Here is a 9429-nt window from a genome sequence, read left to right on the forward strand (position 1 = left end):
AACTGTCCGGAGGTAATTGCGAAGTACTTCCCTGTACTATGCCATGAAAAGATGAATTATATGAACCTTGCTGTCACTTTAAATTCGAACTGTTGGGCACTAGTCCCTTCTCGATGTTTAGAGTCACGTTTATTTTTTAAAAAGCTAACGAACCCATCCCCTGTAAAGCTGCATATGATTAAGCCTCATGGAGGCGAAACGTGTCATGCAAATGCTGTCTCCATTAAAGAAACTGAAAACAGCACAATTGGAGTGGCCGTCATTGAGTTACTTACTGTAACTTACAGGTGGTGATTTGTAAAGTGTCTGACACACCTTGGAAGGACAGCCCTGACTCGCTTGGTGGAGGCGCTTTTCTTGTCAGGATCGTGAGACATTGGAGAGAATCCAGTTTAAAAGCGCCCGCCGTCTGTGAAAGGGAATTCTACTACAGAAAGATGATGTGGCCTTGGTTAGGGGCCCGCCTCGACTGCAGAGAAGAACACAACGCAGCCACAGTCGGTGATGGAGACTGTAACCAAGCCCCTCGTGCTGGAAGGTGCTTTCTGGAAGACAAATGAATATGAAAGAACATAACGTGGATGGTAGCGAGATACCCTTCGGGACACATCGCTGCCGGGAAATACAAGCCACACTTGGAATTGTTCCCTTTAAAGGCATTTTGTATAAGGCTGCCGACTAACCCGAAGGAGAAAATCTTGCCAAAAACTGCATTGGGGGACATTACTCACGAAGAGACAGCAATGGTGCATTCTGGTCACTGTGGTTCAAAGGACACGGGGAGAAAACAACAATGAAAAATTGTATCGGGAAACATGCACAAGAAATACTGCATTTCTAATGAACTGTCCGGAGGTAATTGTGAAGTACTTCCCTGTACTATGCCATGAAAAGATGAATTATATGAACCTTGCTGTCACTTTAAATTCGAACTGTTGGGCCCTAATCCCTTCTCGATGTTTAGAGTCACATTTATTTTTTAAAAAGCTAACGAACCCATCCCCTGTAAAGCTGCATATGATTAAGCCTCATGGAGCCGAAACGCGTCATGCAAATGCTGTCTCCATTAAAGAAACTGAAAACAGCACAATTGGAGTGGCCGTCATTGAGTTACTTACTGTAACTTACAGGTGGTGATTTGTAAGGTGTCTGACACACCTTGGAAGGACGGCCCTGACTCGCTTGGTGGAGGCGCTTTTCTTGTCAGGATCGTGAGACATTGGAGAGAATCCAGTTTAAAAGCGCCCGCCGGCAGTAAAAGGGAATTCTACTACAGAAAGATGATGTGGCCTCGGTGAGGGGCCCGCCTCGACTGCAGAGAAGAACACAACGCAGCCAGAGTGGTTGACGGAGACTGTCTCCAAGCCCCTCGTGCTGGAAGGTGCTTTCTGGAAGACAAATGAATATAATAGAATATAACGTGGATGGTAGCGAGATACCCTTCGGGACACATCGCTGCTGGGAAATACAAGCCACACTTGGAATTGTTCCCTTTAAAGGCATTTTGTATAAGGCTGCCGACTAACCCGAAGGAGAAAATCTTGCCAAAAACTGCATTGGGGGACATTACTCACAAAGAGACAGCAATGGTGCATTCTGGTCACTGTGGTTCAAAGGACACGGGGAGAAAACAACAATGAAAAATAGTATCGGGAAACATGCACAAGAAATACTGCATTTCTAATGAACTGTCCGGAGGTAATTGCGAAGTACTTCCCTGTACTATGCCATGAAAAGATGAATTATATGAACCTTGCTGTCACTTTAAATTCGAACTGTTGGGCACTAGTCCCTTCTCGATGTTTAGAGTCACGTTTATTTTTTAAAAAGCTAACAAACCCATCCCCTGTAAAGCTGCATATGATTAAGCCTCATGGAGGCGAAACGTGTCATGCAAATGCTGTCTCCATTAAAGAAACTGAAAACAGCACAATTGGAGTGGCCGTCATTGAGTTACTTACTGTAACTTACAGGTGGTGATTTGTAAAGTGTCTGACACACCTTGGAAGGACGGCCCTGACTCGCTTGGTGGAGGCGCTTTTCTTGTCAGGATCGTGAGACATTGGAGAGAATCCAGTTTAAAAGCGCCCGCCGTCTGTGAAAGGGAATTGTACTACAGAAAGATGATGTGGCCTTGGTTAGGGGCCCGCCTCGACTGCAGAGAAGAACACAACGCAGCCACAGTCGGTGATGGAGACTGTAACCAAGCCCCTCGTGCTGGAAGGTGCTTTCTGGAAGACAAATGAATATGAAAGAACATAACGTGGATGGTAGCGAGATACCCTTCAGAACACATCGCTGCCGGGAAATGCAAGCCACACTTGGAATTGTTCCCTTTAAAGGCATTTTGTATAAGGCTGCCGACTAACCCGAAGGAGAAAATCTTGCCAAAAACTACATTGGGGGACATTACTCACGAAGAGACAGCAATGGTGCATTCTGGTCACTGTGGTTCAAAGGACACGGGGAGAAAACAACAATGAAAAATAGTATCGGGAAACATGCACAAGAAATACTGCATTTCTATGGAACTGTTCGGAGGTAATTGCGAAGTACTTCCCTGTACTATGCCATGAAAAGATGAATTATATGAACCTTGCTGTCACTTTAAATTCGAACTGTTGGGCCCTAATCCCTTCTCGATGTTTAGAGTCACATTTATTTTTTAAAAAGCTAACAAACCCATCCCCTGTAAAGCTGCATATGATTAAGCCTCATGGAGCCGAAACGCGTCATGCAAATGCTGTCTCCATTAAAGAAACTGAAAACAGCACAATTGGAGTGGCCGTCATTGAGTTACTTACTGTAACTTACAGGTGGTGATTTGTAAGGTGTCTGACACACCTTGGAAGGACGGCCCTGACTCGCTTGGTGGAGGCGCTTTTCTTGTCAGGATGGTGAGACATTGGAGAGAATCCAGTTTAAAAGCGCCCGCCGGCTGTGAAAGGGAATTCTACTACAGAAAGATGATGTGGCCTCGGTGAGGGGCCCGCCTCGACTGCAGAGAAGAACACAACGCAGCCAGAGTGGGTGACGGAGACTGTCTCCAAGCCCCTCGTGCTGGAAGGTGCTTTCTGGAAGACAAATGAATATAATAGAATATAACGTGGATGGTAGCGAGATACCCTTCGGGACACATCGCTGCCGGGAAATACAAGCCACACTTGGAATTGTTCCCTTTAAAGGCATTTTGTATAAGGCTGCCGACTAACCCGAAGGAGAAAATCTTGCCAAAAACTGCATTGGGGGACATTACTCATGAAGAGACAGCAATGGTGCATTCTGGTCACTGTGGTTCAAAGGACACGGGGAGAAAACAACAATGAAAAATAGTATCGGGAAACATGCACAAGAAATACTGCATTTCTAATGAACTGTCCGGAGGTAATTGTGAAGTACTTCCCTGTACTATGCCATGAAAGATGAATTATATGAACCTTGCTGTCACTTTAAATTCGAACTGTTGGGCACTAATCCCTTCTCGATGTTTAGAGTCACATTTATTTTTTAAAAAGCTAACAAACCCATCCCCTGTAAAGCTGCATATGATTAAGCCTCATGGAGCCAAAACGCGTCATGCAAATGCTGTCTCCATTAAAGAAACTGAAAACAGCACAATTGGAGTGGCCGTCATTAAGTTACTTACTGTAACTTACAGGTGGTGATTTGTAAGGTGTTTGACACACCTTGGAAGGACGGCCCTGACTCGCTTGGTGGAGGCGCTTTTCTTGTCAGGATCGTAAGACATTGCAGAGAATCCAGTTTAAAAGCGCCCGCCGGCAGTAAAAGGGAATTCTACTACAGAAAGATGATGTGGCCTCGGTGAGGGGCCCGCCTCGACTGCAGAGAAGAACACAACGCAGCCAGAGTGGGTGACGGAGACTGTCTCCAAGCCCCTCGTGCTGGAAGGTGCTTTCTGGAAGACAAATGAATATAATAGAATATAACGTGGATGGTAGCGAGATACCCTTCGGGACACATCGCTGCTGGGAAATACAAGCCACACTTGGAATTGTTCCCTTTAAAGGCATTTTGTATAAGGCTGCCGACTAACCCGAAGGAGAAAATCTTGCCAAAAACTGCATTGGGGGACATTACTCACAAAGAGACAGCAATGGTGCATTCTGGTCACTGTGGTTCAAAGGACACGGGGAGAAAACAACAATGAAAAATAGTATCGGGAAACATGCACAAGAAATACTGCATTTCTAATGAACTGTCCGGAGGTAATTGCGAAGTACTTCCCTGTACTATGCCATGAAAAGATTAATTATATGAACCTTGCTGTCACTTTAAATTCGAACTGTTGGGCACTAGTCCCTTCTCGATGTTTAGAGTCACGTTTATTTTTTAAAAAGCTAACGAACCCATCCCCTGTAAAGCTGCATATGATTAAGCCTCATGGAGGCGAAACGCGTCATGCAAATGCTGTCTCCAATAAAGAAACTGAAAACAGCACAATTGGAGTGGCCGTCATTGAGTTACTTACTGTAACTTACAGGTGGTGATATATATATATATATATATATGTATATTCACTGAAAAAACCATAGGTTATAGACCATATATAGTTAGGAATTAGCATTTAAAAAACCTTATTTTACTCACACAAAACCATTGAAATTCCATATATAGTTAGTTGCACTAACTATATATCGCGCACCTGCAATCCACTGCTGATCATGTCACATATTACATCATTCATGACATGGTCAGTGACATCACTGATGACATCACTGATGACATCTCAAATGACATCACTGATGACATCACTGATGACAACATCCAGTGACTGTATGTTTCTGTAAAGTTAAAATATATCTTACATATTGAAGAATGAGTGGATGTATAAGTGTCTGGATGAAGGATTTAGTAGGTGCGTGACTGACTGTATGAGTGAGTGATTAAATGTGTCTCACTGAATGCATGGGTTAGTGACTAAACTGTCTTAATTTGTGCATCATTATGTCTGTTGTTCTGTAAACTGCTGCATGTGTTGATCATTAGCTATACGAGAGGCTATATGTGTTATTAATTGCTTGCCCAAGTATTTCTATGGGAGATTGAGTTTGTGTGGGGGTGGCTGGAAGGTGTGTGACTCTATGCATAGATGTGTGAACAGTTTATTCACTAGGTGTATGAGTTCAAGAGTGCATGTGGAAACAGCTACATGGGCAGTTGACTGTGTGCATGAGTGTATTGATGAGTGAATGGATATCTCAATGCTACATGTCATAGTAAGTACATATGTAAAACACAGTACATGTGAGAGTTGGCATATATAAATAACTGTGCATGAGAGCCACCGAATCAGTGAGTGGTTGTATCGATCATTGTGAACTTGTATCAGGGATTGTATAAGAGAGTAAATATGTGTTAGTATATGTTTCAATAAGTAAGGTGTGTTTAACTGTATAGTTGAAGAAATGGAGATGAGATTGTTTCTTTGCATGACTGACTGGGTGTGTGAGTAACTCCATGGATGAGTGGAAGTGTGTGAGTGTCTGTATACACTGAGTGTATCTAAGGTTATATTAGAGTCTGAAGAGGTTTATCGTATTAGCACAAGAATGATGTCAAATGAGATGTAATCAGTGATGTCATCAGTGATGTCATTTGAGATGTCATCAGTGATGTCATCAGTGATGTCACTGACCATGTCATGAATGATGTAATATGTGACATGATCAGCAGTGGATTGCAGGTGCGCGATATATAGTTAGTGCAACTAACTATATATGGAATTTCAATGGTTTTGTGTGAGTAAAATAAGGTTTTTTAAATGCTAATTCCTAACTATATATGGTCTATAACCTATGGTTTTTTCAGTGAATTTTCAAGGTTTTGTAAATGCTAATTCCTAACTATATCTGGTCTATAACCTATGGTTTTTTCAGTGAATTTCAATGGTTTTTTAATAGCAAATATCATAAGCTGTCGAATGTCAAGTACGTGGTAAGTGAAAACATTTTCGTGTTTATGCACACTGATCTGCTTTGAATGGTGCCCCCCCCCCCTCATTTCTATTAGGAGTACTCTCTCTTTGCAGATAGTGAAAGGTAGTTAACGCAGGTCTTTGCCCCCATTGTAATCCGTCGTGCCTGCTTCTCTCTCCATTTGATTGATTGTTATCCAAGTATTTACTGTTTTAGAATTAGTTCTCTTTGGTTCATTCTCTATTTACAAACAAACACAGAGTCGCAATACTCTGTTTAGTCTTTGCAGATAACGAAAAATCGTGTAAAAAAAAAAGAAAAGGAATCGAGCAAAATCAGTAGGCCACTAATGGGATCTCTTTTTGACCTCGCTAAAATAGAAACATTAGGAACAACCCCTCATGACAAATACAAAACTAGTGAGATGAACTGAACTCCACACAATGATGGCTGCAAAACAGCTCGGCTCCGCCACCCACCCCGCCCAAAATAACGATAAAGAACGGCTGCCATGATTGGTTGCGGAATGACCACGACGGAGCTACGAAATGGTGCTGCTCTCATGCTAACCCCAGCTTCAGTCTGAAACATCCAGAAACACTGTAGACTACCAATTCGATCAGTTCCGGTAGCGCCCCAATGTAACCCGGTAGAGAAGAACTAGCTCTCCCCTCTTTGACTGATGGTTCTTGTTGCCTGTCCCTTCTGTTGTCATTTAACAGAACTATTTAGCCTGCTGAAAGGGGTTGTGTTCCGACCGCTGGTTGGTGGAGACATTTTGACTATATTCTGTACCTGCGTTGTCGCGTAATGCGTCATATGACGCGCCGCATTAGCGCATCCGGAAGTCATCCGGGGCGCGCAGCGCGTAACGTAAGCATAACAAGTCATGTGACTTGTTAATAAAACTTTTCATTGGTTCATTTTACTTTTCTTATTGTAATGATGAAAGGCTTGGTCATATGACCTAAAAATTACGCTTTTCATTACTTCCGAACATTATTTTTTCTTAAATATATGTTATAATGTTCCAGGCTAATGTACTTTCCCGGAAATTTTACAACTGTCCTGCAAGTAAAATATATTCTTTTTTCGAGAAAAAGAGCGTTTCTTCGTCCCATGACGGAGCCGTTGAGCAAAAGAGGGTCGACCTGCTGTCTTAGTCGCCGATACGCCTGAATATGAGATTCTTATCGATCACTTTATGTTGCAGGAATAGAAAACACAACAGCCCTTGACCATTTATCTTTACTGCGTTCCTTCGTATTATACCTTTTACCCTTCATGTAATTGGTCTGCTTTATTTCACTTGCCTTTTAATGATTCTAAAACAGTCACTATTATTAAAAACTTTACCAATGTATATACTACTACCATGTTTTCTTTTAAAAACCTTTATTGAGAAAATTTCATTATACAAATACGAGCCTATAACCACGTGGGCCTGCCACAGAGCAAACTGTAATCGTATATGATGAATAGACATTTACACTGTAGAGGAACGTAACGGGCGGGCCATTAGGTTGCAAGAACTAAGGTGTCTAACAGTTACGGAATCGGTGGACGTACATTTTATAATTAAAATACGACAGGGCCAGTTACAATAAAATTATCTAGATATACATTTGCGGGCAAGTACCATGGGTGACGTTAATTCGAACTTTCAACAGTACAGTAATCAATAACACATCAGAACTTAATATCAATAGGGATGTCGAAATATTCAATCAATTCTCGTCCCCGCCCGCCATGTGCTTCAAAACTGCATACGTATCTCGTGATTTCAAGGTTCTGCAACCAGTACACAACAAGGAGTTACGAGTCCCATTTATTCTGGCGCCATTTTGGGCGAGGACGGGCAGGTCCAGGATATAGTCAAAATGTCTCTACCAACCATCGACTATGATGATGTTCATATGCTGTATTTATTAGAGTAACACTCATCTGTCCACATGAAATTAATTTGCCACAATCTAAACATGTCATTTTAATCTTTCCAAAGTTCTTCTAAATATTTGGGACCGTTTCCCTTGCCTCTGAAGCTCTCAGTGCCACTTCTTTGATGAATGTACTAGCAGGTCAGGGGTTCTCCTCCAAATCTCTCTTTTATGCAGCACTATAATTAATTGGTGCCACCTCTCCATATGACGATGCATGGTATAGTTACCACAACTATATTTTTTTTCGGTTCCTCTGGAGAGTTCATCGTGGCAGATGAAGCGTGTAACGTACCGGGCATTTACCTTTTTTTGCATGTACAGGAAAGGAAAAAAAAATCGAGCGTCCGAGTTCTAAGGTGTCCCAGGGCCATTTTGGTGGACCAGGCCCAAATCCAAAGAACAGCTATCTCACAGGCTAATGGGGCGACCCACGCCGAGTTTCAGCATTGTAGGATGACCACACAAGTACAGCAACTTGCTAGACATCACCTCGGTGCCATCCGGATCTCGGCGCCCCACTGCAGATGAAGTGCCTCTCAACTATGAAACCACCACGGTGACATCCGGATCTTGGCGCGTTGTGCTGCCTTCGGCCTATTCGCACATCGGTCCGCTACTGACGCCATCTCACAGGCTAATGGGGCGACCCACGCCGAGTTTCAGCATTGTAGGATGACCACACCAGTACAGCAACTTGCTAGACATCACCTCGGTGCCATCCGGATCTCGGCGCCCCACTGCAGATGAAGTGCCTCTCAACTATGAAACCACCACGGTGACATCCGGATCTTGGCGCGTTGTGCTGCCTTCGGCCTATTCGCACATCGGTCCGCTACTGACGCCATCTCACAGGCTAATGGGGCGACCCACACCGAGTTTCAGCATTGTAGGATGACCACACCAGTACAGCAACTTGCTAGACATCACCTCGGTGCCATCCGGATCTCGGCGCCCCACTGCAGATGAAGTGCCTCTCAACTATGAAACCACCACGGTGACATCCGGATCTTGGCGCGTTGTGCTGCCTTCGGCCTATTCGCACATCGGTCCGCTACTGACGCCATCTCACAGGCTAATGGGGCGACCCACGCCGAGTTTCAGCATTGTAGGATGACCACACCAACTTGCTAGACATCACCTCAGTGCCATCCGAATCTTGGCATCTCAACGCCTAGTGGTATCTTCCATACAAAAAATATTGTTACGCTGCCTTTGGCCCCATTCGCACATCAGTCCGCAACTTAGACATCACCTCGGTGCCATCCGGATCTTGGCATCTCAGCGCCTTGTGGTGTCAGTCAGAAAATATTGTTGTGCTGCCTTCGGCCTATTCGCACATCGGTCCGCTACTGACGCCATCTCACAGGCCAACGGGGCGCCTCACGCCGACTTTCAGCATTGTAGGATGGCCACACCAGTGCGGCAACTTGCTACACACCACCTCGGTGCCATCCGGATCTTGGCATCTCAGCGCCTTGTGGTGTCTTCTACTCCGGAAATATAGTAGAAAATATTGTTGCGCTGCCTTTGGCCCCATTCACACATCAGTCCGC

This window comes from Lissotriton helveticus, chromosome 4_1 (assembly GCF_964261635.1).
Source record: "Lissotriton helveticus chromosome 4_1, aLisHel1.1, whole genome shotgun sequence".
NCBI classification, from domain to species: domain Eukaryota; kingdom Metazoa; phylum Chordata; class Amphibia; order Caudata; family Salamandridae; genus Lissotriton; species Lissotriton helveticus.